We start from the raw sequence: 12,392 nt of genomic DNA, 5'->3' as shown, positions 1-12,392 counted from the left end.
GCTTTGACTTCTTTGAATCTTTTTTCTGTGCAATACTCCAGAGAATGATTTTGTGTGTAACAGGAGCATTGAGCTCCACTTGCTACCCAGGCGCCATGCATCTCTGTCTTGCTGTACCGAACCTTTTATAATCGCATTGTGTAGGGTCACTAGAGTGCTTTCTGCTCCTTACGTTCTAGAGTGTCACAAGAATGTTACATGGATTTATACTACATTAGATATTAAATGTGTCTCCACTCCATGGTGCTTGGGAAGATGGATTGATGTTTAATAACACTAGATGTTTTCATACACAGAACACACATGGTCTGCAACAATCCCATTCATTCTAATACCAATATCCGGACACCTTCCTCTGGCTTCTGTAGGTAGCAGTCAAATATCTATTACATAGAAATTCATTCATACTTTTAAAATGTTCCCATGATTTTATACAGTAAAATGCAGAAAATATTTTTTGTAGTACTCTACCTGTATATTATACGTCTTTTGAATTCTGGTTATACTATGAGTTGGTCTACAAAACATTTGCCCTGTTTTCTTCATAGTTTTGTAACTAACATTAGTTTTCAGATGGTCTAAAATAAAATTATCCCTTTTCTTCGTTTAGACTTCTACTGAAGATTCCTCAGGCAAACTTTATCCTTCTAAAGCATCTCATTTGGTATTAGTAATAATAAGAGACTCATCCACGAATAATTTAGACACTAACAGGTTATCTATCCGGATAGCTCCTTATGTTTTGTGGGATCAGACTACAAAGGATGCATGGTTTGGGAGTGATGTATCAAGAAAGGTAAGGAGATCTGACTTTTGCCTTTTGGAACAAAATTCTTATTGTAATGCAGGAAGTAGGAACACTTTGGAAAGATCATTTCTGTAAAAGGAAACCCTAGGATTCCATTCTTCTGGAGTGGAGTGGAATATATATCGATCTGTTTCAGGAAGATTTGGAAAGAAAGATGGTTAATGTAGTTTAAAATAAGTGAATCATTTCGTCTTTCTCTTGTTCTTTCTGAATAGATATTGATTTTGACCAAAAGTATGCTTCACATATAATGATAGTCAAAGAAGACTAGAGTGAAGTTTAATAAAATCCTGATTACCCAGGATTTGCTTGTTTTTTTTTTTTTCATTCCAGCCCTCTTTTTGGAGTATATAATAGTTGTATTTCACAGTAATTAGACTATTATATTATTAAATATTCACATCAAGTGAATTAATGGTCATATAAAAGTACATTTCATATATATATATGTATTTCATATGTGTGTGTGTGTGTGTGTGTGTATGTAGGTGACAAATTCGTGTATATTATTTTGTATACTTTCAATTACTTTACCACTGATGTATTCAAGTGCAGTTTTAAGTTCCTCAGGTCTCAAGGACCTCCACATCAAACCAGATACACACAAACTAATAGAAGAAAAAGTGGGGAAGCATCTCGAACACATGGGCACTGGAGAAAATTTCCTGAACAAAACACCAATGACTTATGCTCTAAGATCCAGAATCGACAAATGGGATCTCATAAAACTGCAAAGCTTCTGTAAGGCAAAGGACACTGTGGTTAGGACAAAATGGCAACAACAGATTGGGAAAAGAACTTTGCCAATCCTACAACAGATAGAGGGCTTATATCCAAAATATACAAAGAACTCAAGAAGTTAGACCGCAGGGAGACAAATAACCCTATTAAAAAATGGGGTTCAGAACTAAACAAAGAATTCACAGCTGAGGAATGCCAAATGGCTGAGAAACACCTAAAGAAATGTTCAACATTTTTACTCCTAAGGGAAATGCAAATCAAAACAACCCTGAGATTTCACCTCACACCAGTGAGAACGGCTAAGATCAAAAACTCAGGTGACAGCAAATGGTGGGTGAGGATGTGGAGAAAGAGGAACACTCCTCCATTGTTGGTGGGATTGCAGACTGGTACAACTATTCTGGAAATCAGTCTGGAGGTTGCTCAGAAAATTGGACATTGAACTACCTGAGGACCCAGCTATATCTCTCTTGGGCATATACCCAAAAGATGCCCCAACACATGCTCCACTATGTTCATAGCAGCCTTATTTATAATAGCCAGAAGCTGGAAAGAACCCAGATGCCCTTCAACAGAGGAATGGATACAGAAAATGTGGTACATCTACACAATGGAATATTACTCACCTATCAAAAACAATGACTTTATGAAATTCATAGGCAAATGGAGGGAACTGGAAAATATCATCCTGTGTGAGATAACCCAATCACAGAAAAACACACATGGTATGCACTCATTGATAAGTGGCTATTAGCCCAAATGCTTGAATTACCCTAGATACACAGAACACATGAAACTCAAGATGGATGATCAAAATGTGAATGCTTCACTCCTTCTTTAAAAGGGGAGCAAGAATATCCTTGGCAGGGCATAGGGAGGCAAATTTTAAAAGAGGCAGAAGGAACACCCATTCAGAGCCTGCCCCACATGTGGCCCATACGTATACAGCCACCCAATTACACAAGATGGATGGAGCAAAGAAGTGCAGTCAAGCAGGAACTGGATGTAGCTCTCTACTGAGAGACACAGCCAGAATACAGCAAATACATATTCGAATGCTAGCAGCAAATCACTGAACTGAGAAGGGGACTCCCATTGAAGGAATCAGAGAAAGGACTGGAAGAGCTTGAAAGGGCTCGAGACCCCTTATGAACAACAATGCCAACCAACCAGAGCTTCCCAGGACTAAGCCACTACCTAAAGACTATAGATGGACTGACCATGGGCTCCAACCTCATAGGTAGCAATGAATAGCCTAGTAAGGGCACCAGTGGTAGGGGAAGCCCTTGGTCCTGCTAAGACTGAACTCCCAGTGATTGTGACTGTTGGGGGTAGGACCGTAATGGAGGGAGGGTGGGGAGGGGAACACCTATATAGAAGGGGAGGGGGAGGGGATAGGGGGATGTTGGCCCAGAAACCGGGAAAGGGAATAACTATCAAAACGTAAATAAGAAATACTCAGGTTAATAAAGAAAAAAATATTTATTCACTAATTTATTTACTCTATATCCTGATTACAGTCCCTTCCTCCAAGTCTCATCTTCACGACCCCTTCTCCACTCCATTTTCCTTCATCTTAGTAGTGTAGAATCTCCATAAACAACTCACTCTCATACATCAATTCACAACAGGAATAAGTGCATCTCCTCCCACTGAAGCTAGACAAAGCAGCCCAGCTAAAAGAAAGCAATCAAGTGGTAGACAACAGAGTCAGAGCTAGACCGCACACTAATACTTAGGGTACATACCTAAGATCAAGCTGCACATCTGCTACATATATGTAGGGGGCCTACATCCTGCTGCTGGAGCATATGAAGGGGGAGGTCCTGCAGATTCAAGGGTGAAGGATCACAATGATTTAAAGGCTACAGCAAGATACCAGGATATAGAAGGATATGGGAGGCTCCGGTATTGATGGTGTAGCAAAATCCAGAGGGCTTGAATCAGGCCAGTGACTTATTTCAATGTACATTTGCAAGTAAACCTTTTTGGACAAAAGGGTATAATTTGTGACATAGTATAGCACACCACATCTCACAGACTGCATTTTTTAAAAGGATTTTAAATTTTTGTTTGATTTTTAATTTAACTTTAAAACTTTATTTAATTTTAATTTTTGAAGTTTTGCGAGGGGGGATTGTTATCAAGAGATAGTTGGAAGGGTTGAAAAATAAAATGAGAGTTACTTGTGAGCATGATGATAAATTTAAAGAGATTCAAAAACACATATATTTTGAAAAGGATAAAAGGCAACAAAAAAGTAAAAAATGAAAGAAAGCAGGGTACATTTTAACTAGTAGTTTCCAGGGATTAAGTCCACAGGAAGGACGAATTAGTGATGTCACACACATGAATAGTATTCTCACCCAGGACTCAACTTGGCTTGGCCTTTTATAGGACTTTTACCTTTTATAGGTAATTTCTTATTACCAAGCTCCCAGAAACCTAAAATTCAAGCCTGAATCAAAGCGCATGTCCAAATGAAGCAACAAAATTCATTTTTCACTCTTAATAACTATTAATGATTCTTCTCTTATGGGCAGTTCTTTTTTTTTTTTTTTTATTAACTTGAGTATTTCTTATTTACATTACGAGTGTTATTCCCTTTCCCGGTTTACGGGCCAACATCCCCCTAACCCCTCTCCCTTCCCTTCTTTATGGGTGTTCCCCTCTCCATCCTCCCCCCATTGCCGCCCTCCCCCCAACAATCATGTTCACTGGGGGTTCAGTCTTAGCAGGACCCAGGGCTTCCCCTTCCACTGGTGATCTTACTAGGATATTCAATGCTACCTATGAGTTCAGAGTCCAGGGTCAGTCCATGTATAGTCTTTAGGTCGTGGCTTAGTCCCTGGAAGCTCTGGTTGCTTGGCATTGTTGTTCATATGGGGTCTTGAGCCCCTTCAAGCTTTCCAGTTCTTTCTCTGATTCCTTCAACGAGGGTCCTGTTCTCAGTTCAGTGGTTTGCTGCTGGCATTCGCCTCTGTATTTGCTGTATTCTGGCTGTGTCTCTCAGGAGGGCAGTTCTTTTCAAATATATTCTTTAGTATGGTCAAGCAAGAAAACAAACAAGCAAAACTATTCTGCAATCTGCATATAAAATATGACTATCTTGTGCAGGACTGCTCAAACATAAACTTAGCTGCATGCTGGTAAGAAATATGTGATGAGTAGAGTTGACTTAACCTAAGCCATAATCTCAGAAGAAAAGTAACTTATCAGTGTTGCTCAATTTAGGAAGTGTTATAATTTTCTATGATTGCTATGACAAAACACTGATAAAAAGCAACTTATGGAAGACAGGTTGCACTCCATGATATACTTGGAGTTACCAGTTAACTCCTGAGAAATATCAGGGCCTAAACTGAAGCAGGGCAGGAACCTGGATTCAAGAACTGAAGTACAAGCTGAGTAGGAGTTCTGCCTCTTGCCTTGTACCTCATCCCTTTCATTTTCTGACTAATAGCTCAAGGGTGGCACCATCCTGGAGATGTGGGACCTACAAATTCCAAGGTTAATCAGGACAATATCCTTTAGACTTCTCTGTACATTAGGTCAATCTGATGGAGGCATTTTCTCCATTAAACTCCCTTTTCTCACCAACTTCTTTTCTCAGGCACATTTGTTTTGCTTTAATAAAACACCAGGATCTAAAACACTAAACAAAGATTGCACATGGGGGAACCTGTGGCTCCAGCTGAATATGTAGCAGAGGATGACCTTATTTGGCATCACTAGGAGGGAAGCTGCTTAGTCTTAAGGAAGCTTGATGACCCAGGGTTAGGGAATGCTAGGCTGTTGAGGTCAGAGTGTATAGGTGAGGGAGGGAGCAGTGTAATAGAGGCAGGGAGGGGAGATACAGGGTTTGTGGAGGTGAACTATGAAGGGGGATAACGTTTGAAATATAAATAAATAAAATAATAAAAAAGAAAACAATATGACCAGGGAAACTCATTCAAGTAAGTGGTTCTTTGGGACTTAGAAATGCTGATAGAGTATAGCACTTCAATGTCATGACAGAGGAGCATGTCTGCAGAAAGGGAAAAAAAACAAACAGCAAGCTGAAACCTGATGTCTCTTATCTTGGGAAGCAAAAATGTAGCAGAGAAAGTACATTGAAAATGGGCACCTGTATTTTGTAATTCCAAATTATAGGCAATGGTATACTTCTATCAGGAGGGCCAAGGGACTTAAGCCACCAGAAAGTCGTCACAAAGAGGGTATTGCCATGCCTGGAACTAGAATGGCATCCCATTCAAAACTTCCCAACAGAAACCCCCAACCCCCCTACCCCCTAAAAATGTCAGTGAACGACAGTCATTAATTAAATTAACTCACAGTGTTTGGCAGCACATCAGGTTTGAAAAGTTGCTTTGGTTTAGTAGTTCTTCTATTCTTTGCAGTATGCCTTAAATTTTGACAAGTTTTGGTAAAATGCAGAGAACTTAGAGTCTCCATTTCAGAAACTTCATATCATGCATTCCTGTCTGTGGCAACTGTTATTTTCCTCATAGTTTTGGATTTCATTTTAAATTTCAATTTTGTAAACCATGTGAAATGACAGTCTTGTTTTGCCTTGTGTTGTTACAGATGTCCATTATACAAATCATGATCGACAACTATCAAATATTTGGAAATTATAATATATTTTATAAACGTATTGACAGAAGATCTGAGGATTTAAAGACTTGTGCAGATTCAATAAACTCTTCTGGCAAATCACCTATTATGAAAGAATTCCTAGCTGGCCACAACAAGAAGACATGCGATAATGGTGAAAAATTAAAAATTTCATCCATTGCTCTGCAGGAGGAAGGTCCTACAGTTGAGCCAAGATTTAGTCATCAAATGAATGGAAGGATGACATCATTCACTTATTTCATAAATTTGTAAATATGAGAGCAGTTTTGGGCACAAAATGATATTAGAGTATGGAAAAACTTTTTAACCAACACTTTAATTAAATTATACTTAAATTTATGCATATGTATATACAAACCAATATATATGTATATATAATTTATATGTATACACACAAACAGACACACACACACAAATACTTAGGTACTATATATACCACAGACTCTTTATTCAGCCTCTGTAAGAATCCCACAATATTGCCGTTCTTCCTATGGTCTTTAAGTCATAGAGGATTCATGCACATGAAATTATTATTTTTGATAAGATCATTTAGAAACAATGTTTTAATTTATACATCCATTAGAGATTCTGCATGTTTAAGTCCTGTACTACTGTCAACATGCTTTTTGATTTTAATGCAAAAATAATGTCTGTTTAATTTCCTATGAGAGACAATCTTGCCAAATGCTTAGCATTAGCATAAATATTAAATTGCACAGGATCCACTACAAAACCTACATGAAGAAAAAGATTTACTTATATATAGTAAGTAATATCCCAGAGGATACAATGTTAGGAAGGAGGGGATGTGGATTTGCCTCAGTGCTGGAGCACTTGTCTAGTGAGCAGGAAGCCCTGGGTTCCCTCATCACCTCAGGGTGTGGGGTGGGTGGGGAATGGGAGGGGTGAGAAGAAGAAAAAAAAACCTGTAAAGCAATTTGGAATCAATGCTCATGAAAGGCTCTGCCCAGTACCCAGAGTCTCCTCAGTCTGAATGACCCTTGACCTTCATGTCATTTCCAGGGAGCAGGGACCCACTTCTGTAATGTGGGTACACGAGGCTTCATCTGAACGCCATGTTCCTAACTGGATCTGTGTGGCTCTGTTCACTTATCTGTGATCCCTTCCAACTCTACAGTGCTGTTTTCCCATTAAGGGTCAACTGCAGCTGAATTTAAATTTCAGGTTGGCTCAGATCATCCTCTCTAGCTGTGTGATCTTCCCAACCCGCCATCTATTCCACAGAGACAGCCCCTCTCTGTAGGGGAGCTGTGCCCATCAAAGGGAGAAGCCGGTATGTGAGGCTGGGTTGGATGTGTGTTATCTCTTTCCAGTCGAGCATGGTATAATTGCAGTTTTCTGAGGGTCATCACTGCCTGAAGTGGCCTAAAGATGTCTTTTGTAATTTATTTCCTTGTTTAGCATCAAGAGGACCTGATGCCCCCAGAAGCCTGGATTGCTGGATATGCATGTTTCTGTGATGTACACATATACTCACACATTTATAAAACTACTGGTATATGTTGTGCCCTTGGTTTTATTCTCTGTGTATTTGAACTTTATAATAAAAATACTTTTCACTGTGTATATGTGTGTGAATCTGTGTGGCCTGTGCACATGAGTGCAGAGTCGGATGGAGTCTAGAGGAGCAGTGAAGGCCACTTCCCTAGCCCAGCTGCAGCCATTTTGTTCCGTGCCTTCCAATCATTTTATATTGTTGCTCACCCTGAAAAAAATTGGCTTGATTCAACCCAGGGTCAAGCTGCCCATATCCCCTGTTATGTTCCGGGTGCTGTGAGGTTTCTTAATCTTAGGAACTTCCATAACCATAAGCTCCACATAGGACCCATCAAATCAAAGGTCAGTTTCAGCTGTCATGTCTAACGTGTCACATTAATTTGAGTCAACAACAATTTAACTTAGCCCAACAGCCATTTAGAGACAAGGCCTTGTGTTGCTCCAACTGACTACATGGGTGAGGATGTCCTGGCATCCCCAGTTCTCTAGGTTTCAGTGAGGGCTGCTGGGACTCCAGTCTGCACTAGCCCATCTGTTTCGGCGGCCATATTAAGTAGGAAATGTGACCTTTTCCTCAGTGAGATGGTGAAGCAGAGAGGTCATGGGACAGAAGGAGGAGGAAGTTAGGGTGAAAGGTCACGTTTCCTCAGATAAGTACTGTTTCCCTTTTCCCTCACACTAGGATGGCAATGCATGAAGTAGGAAGTGTAGGACAAGGTAGAGACACCCATGAGAATCACTAGGGAGAGATCAGATGGAGAGCGGCAGTGGGATGGTGCACTGGTGCCCATAGAAAGACCTGCACGGTGATGGGTCACAGAGAGCGGCAGTGGGATGGTGCATGGAACCAGAGCTCAAGTCAGGACAGGGAATGGAGTTGATATTTTCTATTCAGTGTAGGCTTTTAGAAATGACAGAAGTTTCTGACGGCTTTAAAAGTGTGTTTTAGGTGGCAAAGAAACATCATGCTCATTAAATTGGTTCATCTGTGTGTGCCTGTGTATAGGATTTACAGGAGCAAGCTACCATGGCCAGTCAAGAAGAAATGTTTGAAAGTCATACTCTTGGCTAGACACCCTCAGCAGTTAATACTGATGGTCCAGAGGTCCTGAGTTCAATTTCTAGCACCACAGGGTGACTGACAACCATAAGTAATGAGTCCTTTAGTGGTGTGTCTAAAGACAGACCATGTAACCACATTCATGTAATAAGTAAAATAAATCTATAGGAAAGATAGGAAAAGTTTGGAGAGATCTCTCCGTGGTCAGAGCTCATATTGATCTTGTAGAGGCCATGAGTTAAAGTCATGGCACCTGGGTCAAGCAGCCCCTTCAAGGCTGAAGTCCATCTCCTGGAGGACGACACTCCTGGATCCCACAGATTCACGTACTCTGGTGCACTTGCCATGCACAGACATGGACACAGTAACAAAGGGGCGTGGGCCTGAGAGATGGCTCAGCAGTTAGGTGCACTGCTGCTCTCCCAGAGGACCTGGGCTTGAATCCTAGCATCCACATGTTCCAAACACTGTGTTAGCCAGGGTTTCTACTCTTGCACACAGATCATGACCAAGAGCAAGCTGGGGAGGAAAAGGGTTTATTCAGCTTACACTTCCATGTTGCTGTTCATCACCAAAGAAGTCAGAACAGGAACTCAAGCAGGTCAGGAAGCAGGAGCTGATGCAGACGCCATGGAGGGATGTTGAGAAAATGCCTGACAGCTGGCCCTCATAGAGGCAATTCCTCAATGGAGGGTCCTCTCTGTGTGGTAACTGCAGCCTGTGTCAAGTTAACACAAAATTAGTCAGTACAACCTGTAACTCCCATGTTTTCTTCAGGCATCCACAGACAGCAGCATGAAATGGCACAGCACACATGCAGGTGTATATACATGGATCATGGTCAGTCTGTGCCTCTGTAAAGAAAAGGCAAATTCTTATTGTGGTGCCTCACTCCGAGGACACTGTATTCCCTGGATTGAGGTCCCAAATGCTGGAGAATTCACAGAATAAAAGTTTATAATCTATGCAAGGTTGTCATGGTGAGAGCCACCTGTAAAAATACAAATATCAAATGCAAATATTTTAATTTCAATAGAAATAAAATCTGTGATCAACATGTCTTTTCTTTTTTCTTTAGTAAGATAAAGGAATTTGTGAATAGAATTATCAACCAAGATCACATCCCAAAAACGTTAAATGTATTTTCACAGTGAATAAGTTACAAAGACCAAGTCTGAATGTGCTTTTGGAAAGCAAGAGATCACATGCCCACATCGAACATTCGTCAGTGCTGGATTTAAGGAAAGAGCTTTTAAGACACTTTAGTGTGCTGGGGAGATGGCTTAGTGGTTAAGAGCACTGACTGCTCTTCCAGAGGTCCTGAGTTCAAATCCTAGCAACCACGATGTGTATCACAACCGTTTGTAATAAGATCTGATGCCCTCTTCTGTTGTGTCTGAAGATGGCTACAGTGTACTTATATCTAATAAAAGACTAAATCTTAGAAAAAAGAGAAAGACCCATTACAGATCAATTAGGTCATCATCCTTAAAGTGGCAACTGATGTTTTCCCTGTGTTTCTCTACTTGCGGCTCTACACAGGGCTACTAAAGACTCATGCACACAGACTTGGGGTTTTTGTGAATAACTTGCTTTTCTACAAGATGGTAAAGGTAATGCAAACGAACACTCGTCTTCTGTGGTATAAACGATGCCTATTAAAGCGACCTCTGTGTAAAAAGCAGCCATGATCCTTAAAACGATTCCATCTGCATCTTTCCAGGCACAGAGAGATCCAGGGTTTTCAGAAACAGCAGTCTAGCACCTTAAGTAAGGTACTTCATAAAAGCCTGGTTTAGATACCGTGTCCATGAAATTGTAACTCAGTTATAATTCCCTTTTCAAGCACACAGGCAAGCTTTTGACCATCTGACAGGTTTCAGTGGACAGCTTCTTTCTCTCTTTCCTTTTGCAACTAAATAAAACAAAAAAACAAACACATCTCAAGAGGAGAGAGAGGAACAGAGAGAGAGAGAGAGAGAGAGAGAGAGAGAGAGAGAGAGAGAGAGAGAATATAAATGAAAGAAAAGACAATCCAAAGGAAGGGAAAGGAAGGGAACGAATGTACAACGTTCAGAATAAAAATTTGTTTTCCTGTGAAGAAAAGCATTGCACTTCTGCCAATCCTAAAGTGTCTCTTGAAGGGATGGTGCCATTCTGTGTGCTCAGCTGTGGTAAGGGAACCAAAGTCCTGTCTCCAGTATTGGGTGCCTTTGCTTGGTCACTAGTAGCCACACATCAGGATGGGTAGAGTCTGTCTCAGGAGGTCCTAGGCTGCCTCGGTTTGGAGAGTATTGTCACATTGGAAGTTGAGTCATCTTCTTTAGAAAATGATCTCCAGGAAACTAGAGGGGAATGCTCTGTTCAAGCTTTGTGAAGCCTGACAAGACACTGATGACATCGTTCCAGCATGGCAGCAGTGCAAGCTATGAAAACATGGGGGACTCGAGGTTCCTGTCTGTCCCAGTGTTTGGTGCCGGAAATAAATATTCAGGAGTGTCTGGACCTCGTCCTCAGAGCTGCGTCCAAAGATCTCCCTGGGCCACAGGATTCTGTGGAAAGAAAGCACAGCCAAGATTAGAGGCAGGCATTTGGGAAGTTTAGGTCTTTGTTAGCTTACAAATGTGTGCTGTGCTCCCAGCAGCCAGAAGGGGGCACTGGATTGCCAGCAAACTGAATCACAGATCCCTGTACACTGCCCTGTGGGTGGTGGGACCTGAACTGGGATCCTATTGAAGTACAGGGGTCGGTACCCAAAATCGTTCAGAATTCACTTTGTCCTTTCTACAAGCGCCCTTGGGAGGAAGAGTTGGGTCACCTGCACTCTTTGATCTGTCACAGTGCTGCTTTGCAAAGGTTCTTCAGGCACTCAGCATGGACTGCATGGCTGCCTCTGTGGATGTGAAGGGTGGTTCTGACCACGCCTCGTCGATGTGCAGTGGGTCCGTGGAGATGCCTGCAGTGGCCTCTGTAAGGTTCCTCTGATGGTCACTCAATGCTCTGGACGTGTTCCGAAGGTGTTTAAAAGAAATGTAAGGTATTCAGAGGGAGACATCTCATCCCCAGAATCTGTTTACTCAGACAGTGAGTTCTATATGTTAAGGCAGCTGGGCATGGTGGTTCATGTGTGGAATCAAAGAATTTGGTAGAATGAGGCAGGAGGATCAATAGGAATTTGAGACCAGCCTAGGCTATCCAGTAGGCCAGTAGGGCTACCCAGTAAGACCTTGGCAGGAACAAACAAAACAACAAAACAAACAAACAAAACAACATCAGAAGCTCCCTGGCCTGTGTGGCAAACAAAAACCACTGTGTTATGTAAACAAAGAATTACTGTGGGTAGCTCGGATGCTCTCATAGAAAGAGAAGTCCCTTACAATCTTGCCTGCTTGGGCTGTGCATGCAGCTCAGTGTCAGTGCTCGTCTCCCATGGACAAGGTCCTGGGTTCAATTTCAGTCCTTCTACAAGTGCCTCTGCTAAACTGGAAAGGACACAAATGGTAGGGTGAACAGTGAGAGGACTTCATGGGGCACCTTCTGAGCTCCAGAGCTCCTGAGCGCCTGAAAAGTATGCTTTTTACCGTTTATTCCCACTTAAAACTAATCTCATTCGCCAAGTAACAGCAA

At 41.5% G+C, this 12,392-nt stretch overlaps 1 long non-coding RNA gene across 1 annotated transcript; it reads left to right on the top strand.

Moving 5' to 3' along the window:
* The first annotated feature begins 6,183 nt into the window (after positions 1–6,183).
* LOC134479636 (uncharacterized) lies at positions 6,184–7,772 on the top strand. The gene is made up of 2 exons (XR_010053178.1): positions 6,184–6,320; positions 7,211–7,772. It is a non-coding gene; the product is annotated as an uncharacterized LOC134479636 (long non-coding RNA).
* The last annotated feature ends 4,620 nt before the right edge of the window (positions 7,773–12,392 follow it).

The sequence above is a fragment of the Rattus norvegicus genome, chromosome 7 (genome assembly GCF_036323735.1).
Source record: "Rattus norvegicus strain BN/NHsdMcwi chromosome 7, GRCr8, whole genome shotgun sequence".
NCBI classification, from domain to species: domain Eukaryota; kingdom Metazoa; phylum Chordata; class Mammalia; order Rodentia; family Muridae; genus Rattus; species Rattus norvegicus.
The sequence above is the reverse complement of the archived record's forward strand: the minus strand, read 5'-3'. Positions and strand labels throughout refer to the sequence as shown.